General features: G+C 35.5%; 1 long non-coding RNA gene across 1 annotated transcript; it reads left to right on the forward strand.

The window, feature by feature from the left end:
• The first annotated feature begins 7,358 nt into the window (after positions 1–7,358).
• Positions 7,359–11,859, forward strand: LOC118483318. The gene is made up of 4 exons (XR_004870322.1): positions 7,359–7,490; positions 8,250–8,658; positions 9,276–10,335; positions 11,474–11,859. It is a non-coding gene; the product is annotated as an uncharacterized LOC118483318 (long non-coding RNA).
• The last annotated feature ends 243 nt before the right edge of the window (positions 11,860–12,102 follow it).

The raw sequence follows: 12,102 nt of genomic DNA on the forward strand, positions 1-12,102 counted from the left end.
GTGTTTGACAGTGATTAGGTGTTTGACGGTGGTGGTGTTTGACTGTTGTTAGGTGTTTGATGGTGGTTAGGTGTTTGACGGTGGTTAGGTGTTTGACGGCGGTTAGGGTTTCACAGTGGTTAGGTGTTTGACGGTGGTGGGGTGTTTGACGGTGGTGGCGGGTCGGCTGTGGTGGTGGTGGCGGACGGCTGTGGTGGTGGTTGTGGGGGTCGGTTGTGGTGGTGGTGGTGGGGGTCGACTGTGGTGGTGGCGGGAAATTATAGGGAAATTTTTCATTTCCGTTACGTGTCAAATTATAGGGAAATTTTTAGTTGAAATAAAATGTGTGACCAAAGATTAAAATTACTTTTTTTTTTTTTTGAAATCTTAAAAAATTCCCTCCAATATATTTTATCCTAAAATTTAAACTTCCTCCCAAATTATTTCAACTAAAAATTTCCCTATAATTTGACACGTAACGGAAACGAAAAAATTTATCTATAAAATTGATTATTAAAATATGTTATAATTTAATTAATATTTGACACGTATTATTTTAGAATTCTATAAAATTGGTTAATAAAAATTGTTATAATTTTATAATTTGACACGTAACTGAAAGAAAATATTTTATGATTCTATATAATTGATTATTAACATATGTTATAATTTTATTAATATTTGACACGTATTATATATTAATTCTTGCAGATATGTCGTTAGATGAGGAGGAGTTTGGTGCGGGACTGGAGTCTGGATTCGATCCGATGGCCGGGGGTGATTGTTTGGATATTCCCTTTATGTACTACCCAAATGGGTCTAGGGAGTATGAACGTTTTACCAAGTTCCGACAGATGAGGGTGGGCAGCAGAGGGCGTTGTCATGGGATGCGTTACCGGGAATGCGGGGAGGAGGTGAGGGCCCGGGGTTTAATCAGAGAGAATTCCCCGTGGGATCGGAGGCAGCCGCGCCGTCTTATAGGACTATGATGGTGGAGTTTCTGTCCTCGTTCATGTTTCGTCCATGGCCGGCTAACCGGCCAAATTCGGATATGGACGATCCGAACGTAGAACCACCGCCTCCTAAGGTATCTTTCTGTTTCTTCGGTCAAGAACAAAATATGTCGATGCGTTAGTTTGCTGTTGCCACTGGGTTCTATACTGTAAGGACCTGCAAAAATGTCCCAAAATGACCCGTAAGTAGTATCCCGGACCCCTAAAACCCTAATCCATAACAAAAATCAAGAAATTTGAATTTTCTGCCCGCTCGCGGGCCGCGTAAGACTTAAGGATAGTCTACGCAAGCCGTGAGAGATCAAAGATCACCGGATAAGCGTTCAGGCCATGTGTCAGACACGTGGCGGACCTACCTGTGACACGCTAGCCCTAATCGTAAACTAGGTGGCCCTCGCGGGCCGCGTAAGATGTTGTTAAGGTTTACGCGGGCCGCGTAAAACCTAAAATTTTGCTATAAATTGCCTGTGCATGGGACTTGCTTCTGTGTTCGAAAATTTTACTCTAAAACAAAGTATATTGCTCAAATTCGAAGTTTTAAGTAGGGAAACGCTGCTACGAGTACAGGGTATTAACTCGATCACTGCTACGATACAATGTCCGATCGATTAAAACCGATCCGATGGATGTTTAAGTGCTGCCCGAATTTGGGCTATACTTTGTCATTCATCGTGAGGGTTTTGATTTCGTGAGTTTATCATAAATGTTGTATTAAGTTACTGACCTAGTTTCGTGTGCATTGTTATTTAACTAGGTTACAAGGCTAAATCACTAGGCAAAGTTCTGACCAGTTAAACTTGCAATGTGAGTCATTCTCTTTTTATCAAAGTGCTTTACAAAACCCTAAATGTTTTTCAGTTATATTTTGCAGTGATTAAGTCTTTGCTAATCTTTAATTACTGGGAGTATGTGGGGGTTTTGTGCACATTACTACTAACGGTTTATCACTTTAGGTGGGCGAGCCTAATTAGTGATATGTCCACAGTCATAGATTCGGTCAAGTGACAGCTGAACCAGCTAATTAGGGGCAAATATAAAAACCCTTAATGCTGTAAATTTATAACAATGTGTCTTTTGTGAAACTTGAATGACTCGCCAGTATTTCCCCACAGATAAAATCTTTTTAAACATGTTTCAGGTGATTTACTGTGAATCAGGAAAGGTGTCGGTTAATCCACCAGCTTGAAGACTGTGGTTCAGTAAATAAAATAAATAAACATGTTTTTGTAAAACAGTAATTTCCCAGTGAAATTACCCTTATTGTAAATTACGGGGTTAGTCCCAAAATGTGAAATAAAATAATTGGGCATTTTCAGTTTTAAAAGATCCTATTAAAACTTCCGCTGCCAAAATAAACAATACCATGGGTTTTCTGTCCCGCGGCTCCTGAAACGGGTAAAACCGGGTCGGGGGCCGTGACATATACCGACGATAAGTTGGTTCAGGACATTTATACCACCGCGATCACGGCTATGCCTGATGATCAGTTGTTTGCTTGGTGGCCCACCCTATGTCCTGAACTCTTCGGTAAGAAGGCCCGAGTATCAATGATTCCTGACCCACTCGTTCGTTACATACACCAATGCATCGCCACGTCGATCTCTGTGCGTGGCAAAAGCAACGAGTGGGTCACGAAGGTCGATCTGTTCTTTCTTTACTGTTTATTCATGGGCACACCGTGCGGCCTCCATCGCTGTCTGGCGGAGTATTTCGCCTCATATAGCAAACGACAGAGGCGTAACCATTTGTATGAAGGGGCGTCTATCATGCGTATTGCCCAGCATTGCTTCTGGTATTCCATTCATCGGGGATTTGCCGCCGCCAGCACCTTTCGAGCACTTGGGTATTAGGACGATGACAGGGATGAAGATACCGGTGAACTTTCCGGATATTGGGCATCGGTTTGTTGGTTTGGACCAACATATTTTTGTACCCGAGCAGTTTGTCCACCAGGCACTGCTCGAGGCTGGGGAGGTGGAGATGCCGCATGTTGCTGACGTGCCTGTTATAGATGGAGACGTGGAGCCTGAGGTTGACCATGGGTATCCGAAGGAGCCACCACAGATTCCTTGACGTGTTTATCATGTAGTGAGGTTACCTCAGTCCACCCAGCGTCTCCTTGAGAGGCTGGTGGCGGGTCAGGCCGATATGATGACGAGCTGGACATAACAGTTTCAGCGGATGGACAGGCGGATGGACCGGATGGAGGATTTGATGGAGAGGGTGATGGCTAGTGAGGCTGAGAGACGTACCTAGGCAGGGTTGGTGGTTACGTCCAGGAGTGTATTCGGGTACCGACATTGAGGCAGGCCTGTCCGGGACGCAGGCAGGCCCGTTCGCTACGCAGATCCATATGACATATGACAGGTGGTGGTGATGATTTTGACGACACCGATGACGACATGGAGTTGTAGTATTTCTATTTGTTTGGTGAACTTTTTTTGTTAAACATTTGTGGGCATGTATAAACAAATATTTATTTCTTTTTGTTTATTTTGGTTATGTGTTGGGCATCTATGGACAAATATTGATTTTATTTTGGTATGTTTAAACATTTGTAACTTGATGAGTGTTTGGTCCTTTTGTTATTTATGCTTAGTTATTTATGCTTAGTTGACTTATTAAAAAAAACAACATTTTTTAAAAACTTAATATATATAATACTATTAAAAAACAACATTTATAATTCATATTCGATTACATATCTTGCATAAACTTAAATACTAACAATGGAAAATACTAAGACAAACGACATAAAAAAATCCAACTGATTATCAAACAAGTTTCCCTCTTACGAACAACCCTTGAATGATTATCTTTCAATTCCGCGACTTGCAATTTATATGTTCAAACATCCTCTTTCAAATACTTGACTTCGTCTTCAAGCACAGCCTTCGAATCCATCAGTCCTTTGATGACTACACATGCCCGATGACATAAGGGAGGATCGTGCCACGCAAAGAAGTTGCACCTAGAACGCTGAAACGAAAGACGAACTAGTGTTTCAAAATGTTAAAAACATGGCTTAAAAACATACCATACTGTAGCAAGTGTAAATTTGACGTCGGAATTAGCTTCAGTCCAAGATGTTCTTAGTGCAGCTGTCCTACCACATTTGCGAACAACCATTGTGAATTTGTGATTGTGAAGATGGTTACGGATTATTGCAACTTCTGATACGTATCACAAGTTTGTTTTAAAAAATGTCAATAAGCCACTCATAAGGCAATACGCCACGTATTACTATACGGATTCTGACACCTTTTCAGGTTATACGCTGCGTAAAGCCTGATGAGGAGTGTATACACTTACTTTTTCTGAAAAGTTGGCAGAAAGAGTACTTCTATAAGCCTCTTATTGACCTATGAGCGGCGTATTGAAGTTTTGTTTCCATTTATAGATAAAATGAAGATCCCAAATGGAAGTACATACGAAAAGAGAATTTTTGGACCACTCGAGAGGAACTTTGGACCACACGATGACGATCCGAAAGTGCACACACACGCACAGATTCTTTGTCTCTCGTAAAGTTTTCGCTCTCGTATCTCTCTATACGGTCAGAATATTCAAGGTTAGTTTATTTTTTTGTTTTATTTTGGTCGTTTGTGGTGGTGTTAGGGTTATGGTTGTTGTTTTCGGTGTTGGGGTTTGACGGTGGTTAGGGTTCGTCGGTGGTTAGGGTTTGACGGTGGGTGGTGGTGGGTCGGCTGTGGCGGTGGTGGGTCAGCTACGGAGGTGGTGGTGGTGGTGGTGGTGGGTCGGCTGTGGAGGTAGATGAGGTGGTTAAGGGTGGTGGTGGGCTATGGTGGTGTCGTGGTGGGTGGTGGTTGTGGTGGTGCTTGGATTTTTTTTTTTATAATATATTTTCGAATGCCAAGTCTAATGCTATAATTGTATTTTTTATTAACATGATATCGAAAGTCAGTGTTGACGGTGGTGGTAGCGTAATCCTTATGGAAAAGTACACTACGTTCATATTTCAGATTCAAACGCTTAACTTCGTTCGTATTTCAGATTCATGCACTAGAACATCAATCTAGGATTATGTGTGAACGGAGTAACATGTGGCGTCCTCAGCTCCTAGTGAAGCTAGCCAACGCGGTCTGCCCTGTTGCATGTCCTTTCAAGAGAGGCGTTCATTAGTGTTCTCATGAGCCTTCCACCAACGGGAATGCTACTGCACTCACCATCCCGAGGGGACGCGGAAGACTGGACGGTGGTTAATAAACGAAATCCCGACTCCAATGCTCCAACCTCCTCATCCCTTGTGCCATTGAAATGTGGTAGATGGGAAGCAGAAACCCCGTTCGAAGGTAGGGTTTGGTACACAATTTCAAGACAGTCGGCCTGTCTTGGTGTTTGTGTGTTACACCCATCGTTTTCCTGTGCAAGAATCTAAGAATATGTAACAATTAGCGATTTAGATTACATTTTTTATGAAAGTGACATGCTTTGTGTATTAATATAAACCGATGTTTAATTACATTTTGAATTACGTTTCTTGTTGCGTTATGGTTAATAAATGACAAGTGAAAAATAATTAAAGACATAATAATACTTAGTAAATAAAAAAATTGGCATTTAATAAAATGTTATAATATACTCATTTAATAAAATCTTATAATAATACTCATTTAATAAAAAAATGACATTTAAAAATTTCACAATTAAGGACATAATATAATAATAATTAATAAATAAAAACTTTATTATAATATATACAATTCGTTTTATTAAAAAAATGACATTTAATAATACTTATAAAAATTTCACATTTTATAATATACACAATTCATTTCATAAGAATATAAAGTTTTTAATAATAATACTTAATAAAAAACATATGCACATTTTTTTATTAAAAAAACAATGATATTTTCTTCTAATAAAGACATAAGGTTTTATAATATTAACACATTTTTTATAACAACAATTTTAAAAAAATCTATTAATTTTCTTATATAAATATTTCACAACTTCCCCATACTAAAACATCCACCAATTTAAATAAAGTTCCACATGTACATCCCAATCATTGGCTGGCTAGCACCCAATGATTGACATTAATTAGATGGGACGTATAGGGTTTGGGAGATGTGTAGATACTTTTTGGGGATGTATAGATACCCCCACCGATAATATATAATAATAAAAAAAAGAAAGCAATCTATAAAAAGGGATATTTACTATTGATGTTAGGAAAAACGAAAATTGGTGCAAAAAACTTCGTTTCCGAAACAACATGAAAACCATAAAAAACTATTGCCATTAGCAATGTTCTTCGGACGTTCGGTATGCGATGGTAAAACTTTTGTTGATCGTAATTAATCAAAACTAAAAAATAAAAATATTGTGGCTAAACTTTAAAGTACATAAATTTTGTGGTCCATCTATAAAAATTGATTTGATTGATATCAGTTTAGTTCGTTATAGTACTGGTATTTGAGATAACAATTGAAAGAGATAAAAACGAATGATAGTGCGAATACAACTCAGTGTTATCGAAATTTATGTTGGAACGTCCACAAAACCATTAAACGAATATCAATACCAATATTCTTAGAACGTTTGGTTCTACATGATAAAGAATAAAAAATATATTTGATCCGTTCAATTTTGAATAAACTCTTACCGAAACATAATTCAGTAAAATTAAAAACACTGTGACAAAACTTCAAAGTACAATAGTTATGTGGTTAATTTTGATAAAGATGAAAACTAATACAGTTCATTAACATACAAGTATGACACCGACACTCGAATACTAATGTGAATACAACTACGTTTTCAACAAAATTTAAAGTAGGACGTCGAGAAAAGTATAAAAAAGATGTTGTTCGGGAGTGGAGTTCGGTTCATCACGGTAAAGTACAAAAAAGTCATCTTTATTTAACTTATTCAATATTGAATGGAACTTTAATCCAAACATAATTCATTAACATAAAAACTCTGTGCCTAAACTTCAAAGTACAAATTTTTTAGTCAATTTTTAAAAATAAAAACTATACTAATTATAGTGTTAAAAACAAAGGAAAAACCTTTGTCAAACTTTATAGAAGAAAATCTTTGTGATCAACTAAAAAATGTTTTAAGTAAAAACCTTTGTGACCAAAGGTTTACTATTCATAAGGGAGCTGATAAATGTTTGTGTATATATACCCATCTATATCTATATCTATATCTATATCTATATCTATATCTTATATAAAAGAAATCAATGGGGGACACTTGTCACTCCCTGGTTTCACCTCAAATGTCTTTTCCTGCTTAAACTTACACCAAATACGGATAACCCGATTTTCAATTGGATCGACTCGAATTTATTAATTAAGTTATCTGAAATACAAAGCTTCTAACCTAAACTTCATTCTTATCACTTTAACCCTAATCTTATCATCCTCTCTCTTTGAAAGTCATCAGTGACGAAATCATAGTTGGCTTCAATCTTCATTCAGCGGATTTCAACACTTTCTAATCAACGGAAATATCTTACTTGTGGTTTGATTCAGATATTTTATCGTTCGATTCGTCTGATTTGGTTGATTTCATATGTTTCATAGACAATGTACAATAAAATGTAATGAAGTCAGTGATAGTTGTAAGGTTGTGTCAAAGTCGATTCTTTTTTCCGATTTAATATTCTTTGAAGATTGTTGTATTAGTACTGAGATTGTTGAAAGATTGCTTATTGGGATTTGGTATTGTTTGAAGGTTTATGTTTTTCCTGATTTAGTATTTTTGAAGATTGAGATTTGTTTCTTGTGAGAAAAGATAATAAAGTATTAAATCGTATTAACACTGATTTATTTTTGAAGATTGTTGTGTTAATATTTTTGAAGATTGTTGTGTTAGGAATTTCTTTCGATCAGCAATACAAAGGATTACACCGATTTTAAATGATTAATTATCTCGTGTTTATTATCTTCTTAGGATGTATATTTAATTCATTTATTTTATTGATATCATTCGTTACATGTTTACCTGTGTAATCTTATGTTTGGTAGCTACCATTACAAAATAATGAAACTAATCTTTTTTCTTTGTTATCATTTAATAATTATTATTGCTAATGAATTTCCATTTTTTCATATTAAATGATACACGTCAAAAGTTACAATGGTTTATGGATTTGCACAATATGTATGGAACAACCAAAAAGAGTCTCTATTAAGTATTCAACTTATTTATCATGTTAAACCTTTGATTATCATTGTACTATATTGTTTATGTTCTAAACTATCATGTTTACATGTTCAGATTCTGCCTGAGGACTATGAAAAGTGGGTTAAAACTTTTAATTATCTTGAGGGAAAAGTGGAAATAAGGACACTTGATGGAAAATTGTTCAGTGTTAAAATTTTCAAGATTGGATGCGACTACATCTTTTTTAATGGATGGCTTGATATGGTTACGACATTGAAGATAGCATCGGAGTCATGGCTGTTGTTCAGACGCATCTGATCATTCCAAACAACAACATCTTGAACATCCTATCAGTAAATTGACGGTAACTACATTCCTTCTGTATTAGATGTTTACTTTATGTGTTCTTTTTATTATTATGTGTATATTGTTCTTTGGTTCCAATTGAAAATCATTGATAAGGAGTGCTCCAATTGGTGATTCATTGCAATCAAGAGCCGAAAAGGTCTCAAAAAGGAACTGAGTAAGTAGTTTCAATTTTTTTTTATCTCAAAATCCCTTTCCATATGTTGCTACATCTAGCTCTAATTTTTTATTCCACAAATTAATTTGTCATTTGGATAGTCTGATTCCCGATTAATGCGTTTTTTTACTATGTATGGATCTGAGTCGACTGCTTAAATTGTAATTATATATGTTTAGTTTGTTTGATTACTTGTAGATTTAAGGTTTTAATTGTGATGTAAGATTGATTAAGAATGTGAACAAGACACTATTTTATGCTAATTATATTGGTGCTGAAATCAAGATGGCTGATAAATTTTAAATGGGCGTTTCACATAAGACTACAGATTTTCTTAAGATGAACCCCATTGAAAAGGTAGTGTTTTTTGGTTTAATCTAATTCGCATATGCTGATAAAATATAAAAATAATATAATATTGTTTACTATTTTAGGAATTTTCATTAATGTAGTTTCCTGCTCTTGAGACTCCTTAGTGAGTAATGGATACACTTCTCATCATTTAAGCTTGATGCACATACTAGAGGTTTGTTATCTCCAAGACTAGGATATGGCATCTACCTTAAACCAGTTAGTAGCTCCTTTTTTTCATTTATATCTTTTATCTTTTTTTGCAGGTATAGATCATATTAGGGGTGTTCATGAGCCGATCCAATCCGATCGAGGGTCTGCTCGTGCTTGGATTGAATTACAACCGATCCGATCAGATCGAATTTGCAAAACCGAGCACAAAAGTGATGCTCGTGCTCGGATTGAATTTGAATCGAGCGGATCGTTTTCGCTCAGTTTTTCTTAGCACCGAAATTAAAACATGTGTAGCAAAAAAAAAAAAAAAAAAAAAAAAAAAAAAAAACTGAAATGAAGACTATTACAAGGCTGCATTCTACAAAAACAAATTCTAACTTAATTAAAACATGTCCAACACCTTACTAACAAAATCAATACATAACTAAAATCATGATTCTAAAAATGTTTGATGTATTATACTCAGCTTAGATCCATAATGTATTATACTCAGCTTAAACTCAACTTAGATCCATAATGTATTATACTCAGCTTAAACAATTTAGGCATAACATGAGCAACTCAGATCCATAATGTATTATACTTAGCTTAAACAATTTAGGCATAACATAAGCTCAATTAAACATAAGCATAGCAAAATTATCGTTAAAACAAAAGGTCACCGCAAATGTCCAAAAAGGAAAGAGCTACGCTCGATTTTCTTAACATCAAATCTAGTTCATCCAAAATATAAATTACATAACCAGATCAACATAACTTACTTTTTCAATAAAACATTAACATCACTTACACATGTTTAATAAATGATATGATCATCATAATTCTTCATAACTATCTAGTTTGCAGATAACTTATAACTACACATACACTATTTCATCATGACTCACTGATACAACAATACATTCATATCAATCAAGATTGTACCTCTGCTGATTTGGATCCTTTGCTGAAAGTAATCGTAAGTTGAGTTGAACTAGAGCAGTTGAGCAGCGAGATTCCGTATGAGTTGAACTTGAGCAATTGAGTAGCAGCGAGGTATTTGGATCCTCTACTGAAATTACATCAACGTTTTCCAGATAGCTCACCATCCCGATTCATCAATTACAGTAGCAAGATTCCATTTTTTCAGTTGAGCAGCAGCGAGGTGCCGAGGTATGTAAATATGTGATTGTGGCAGCAAGATTATGTGATTGTGTGATTGTTTTAGGAATTAGGGTTAGGTTTTGGTATTGAGTTGGGCTAGTATGTTTCTTGGGCTTTTAAATTTTTGGGCTACTTATCTATATAACTATATATATATAAATCTTTAAAAATTTATAATATATATTAATTATTTAATAAAAATAATTCGAGCGAAACCGAGCGATCAAAGAGCGAGCGGACCTTTGCTCATGCTTGGCTCGTTTTCAAATCGAACCGAGCCGAGCCGCTCATTTACAAACTGAGTGGGAATCAAACGAGCATTTCTCGGGCATTTTTCAAGCTATCATCGAGTAGTTTGGACAACCCTAGATCATATACATGACTCTCTGTTTTGATGGTAGAAGTGATCTCTATTGCTAACGGTTTTGATACTTTGAACATATGTACGTGTGTAGGTGTAAATTGAAGTCGCCTATGTTAGCCGATGAACAATCTCATACGGTAGAAAGTGAACATAGATTGTTTAGGTCTAAAACTGAATTCTAAAAGCGATTAACAGTTGATTACAAATTTACAATTGTTATAAGAGGAAGGTGAAGTAGATACGGATGTCTAAGTGGACGACTTGACATGAATTTTTTGGTTAGGTTCAAGGCGATTGAAAAATGAACCTAAGCAAGGCCTATACAGTTATGTAACAGGTGTGAATAGGTTAGCATTGCTGGATGCTTAATTTTCAATTGCCACGAGGTTACACTTCTAAGAAATAGTTTTAGATTGAAAGAATGTTATCTCATTAATATGGAAATTTAACATAAATCCTTTAGGTCCAAAACTAAATTCTGAAGGAGATGCACAACTAAATACAAATTTACGGTTGTCATAAGATGAAGGTACACTAGATACAAATTTACGATTTTCCTCAAACTCTTTAATAAAAACTACTTTAAGTTCATATGATAGTATTTTGAGATGTACCTAGCTATGAAAACTTTTAGTAATCAAAAAGGGTTTTCTTATTATTATTAATGTGTTCGTTCAGTTGGTGTTGCATGTAAGTTTTGTTTTGGATGGTACTTTTATATTTTATTAACAATGTTTTCTTTCTCTAATTTGATATCTATTGTTTATTGGCTACATGTCGAAGGGGAACGAGGATTCTTTTGGGATAAATGCAAGGAGCTTGGGTTGGACCGGGACTTTTGCGTTGAAGATGTGGGCGAAAATGACAATGGTACGGCCTAGTCTTTTTTCTCATCTATCGAAGTCGGGTTAATTTTTTTATCACATAGTGGAAAACCTCCCAAACGTAAGTAATTATGTGTCCCCTTTTGATGATTAACTGGTTCGTTTGGTGGTGGCGTTGGTTTGTTTTTTTTTTTTTTCGTGTAGCTGTTATGTGGTGTTTTTTTTTTGTTAGAAGTTATTGATTTATAGGAATTTTAGCATTCTAATGTTTGGTACCATGCATGAAAATATAGAGATTGATTTAACAGGTTGCGAGAAGGTTTTTGACACATAACGATATAATTATAGGGGGTTTTATTTTGGTTTAATTGGGTTATCATGAGCCCAACTTATGTTTATGCCCTTTCACATCTTTTATAATGATGAATTATGGTGAAGATCGTTATTAAATTCCGAGAATGGCGTAGTTAAACTATAACATGAATTTTATTAAGATGATGAAATAGTGTTAAGAAGTTAATTTAGTTATTCAAGGTTTTTAAAATACTTACACTAGTTCTAGTTCTGAATGTGAAAATTTGTCTAAAG

This window comes from Helianthus annuus, chromosome 10, assembly GCF_002127325.2.
Source record: "Helianthus annuus cultivar XRQ/B chromosome 10, HanXRQr2.0-SUNRISE, whole genome shotgun sequence".
NCBI classification, from domain to species: Eukaryota; Viridiplantae; Streptophyta; class Magnoliopsida; order Asterales; family Asteraceae; genus Helianthus; species Helianthus annuus.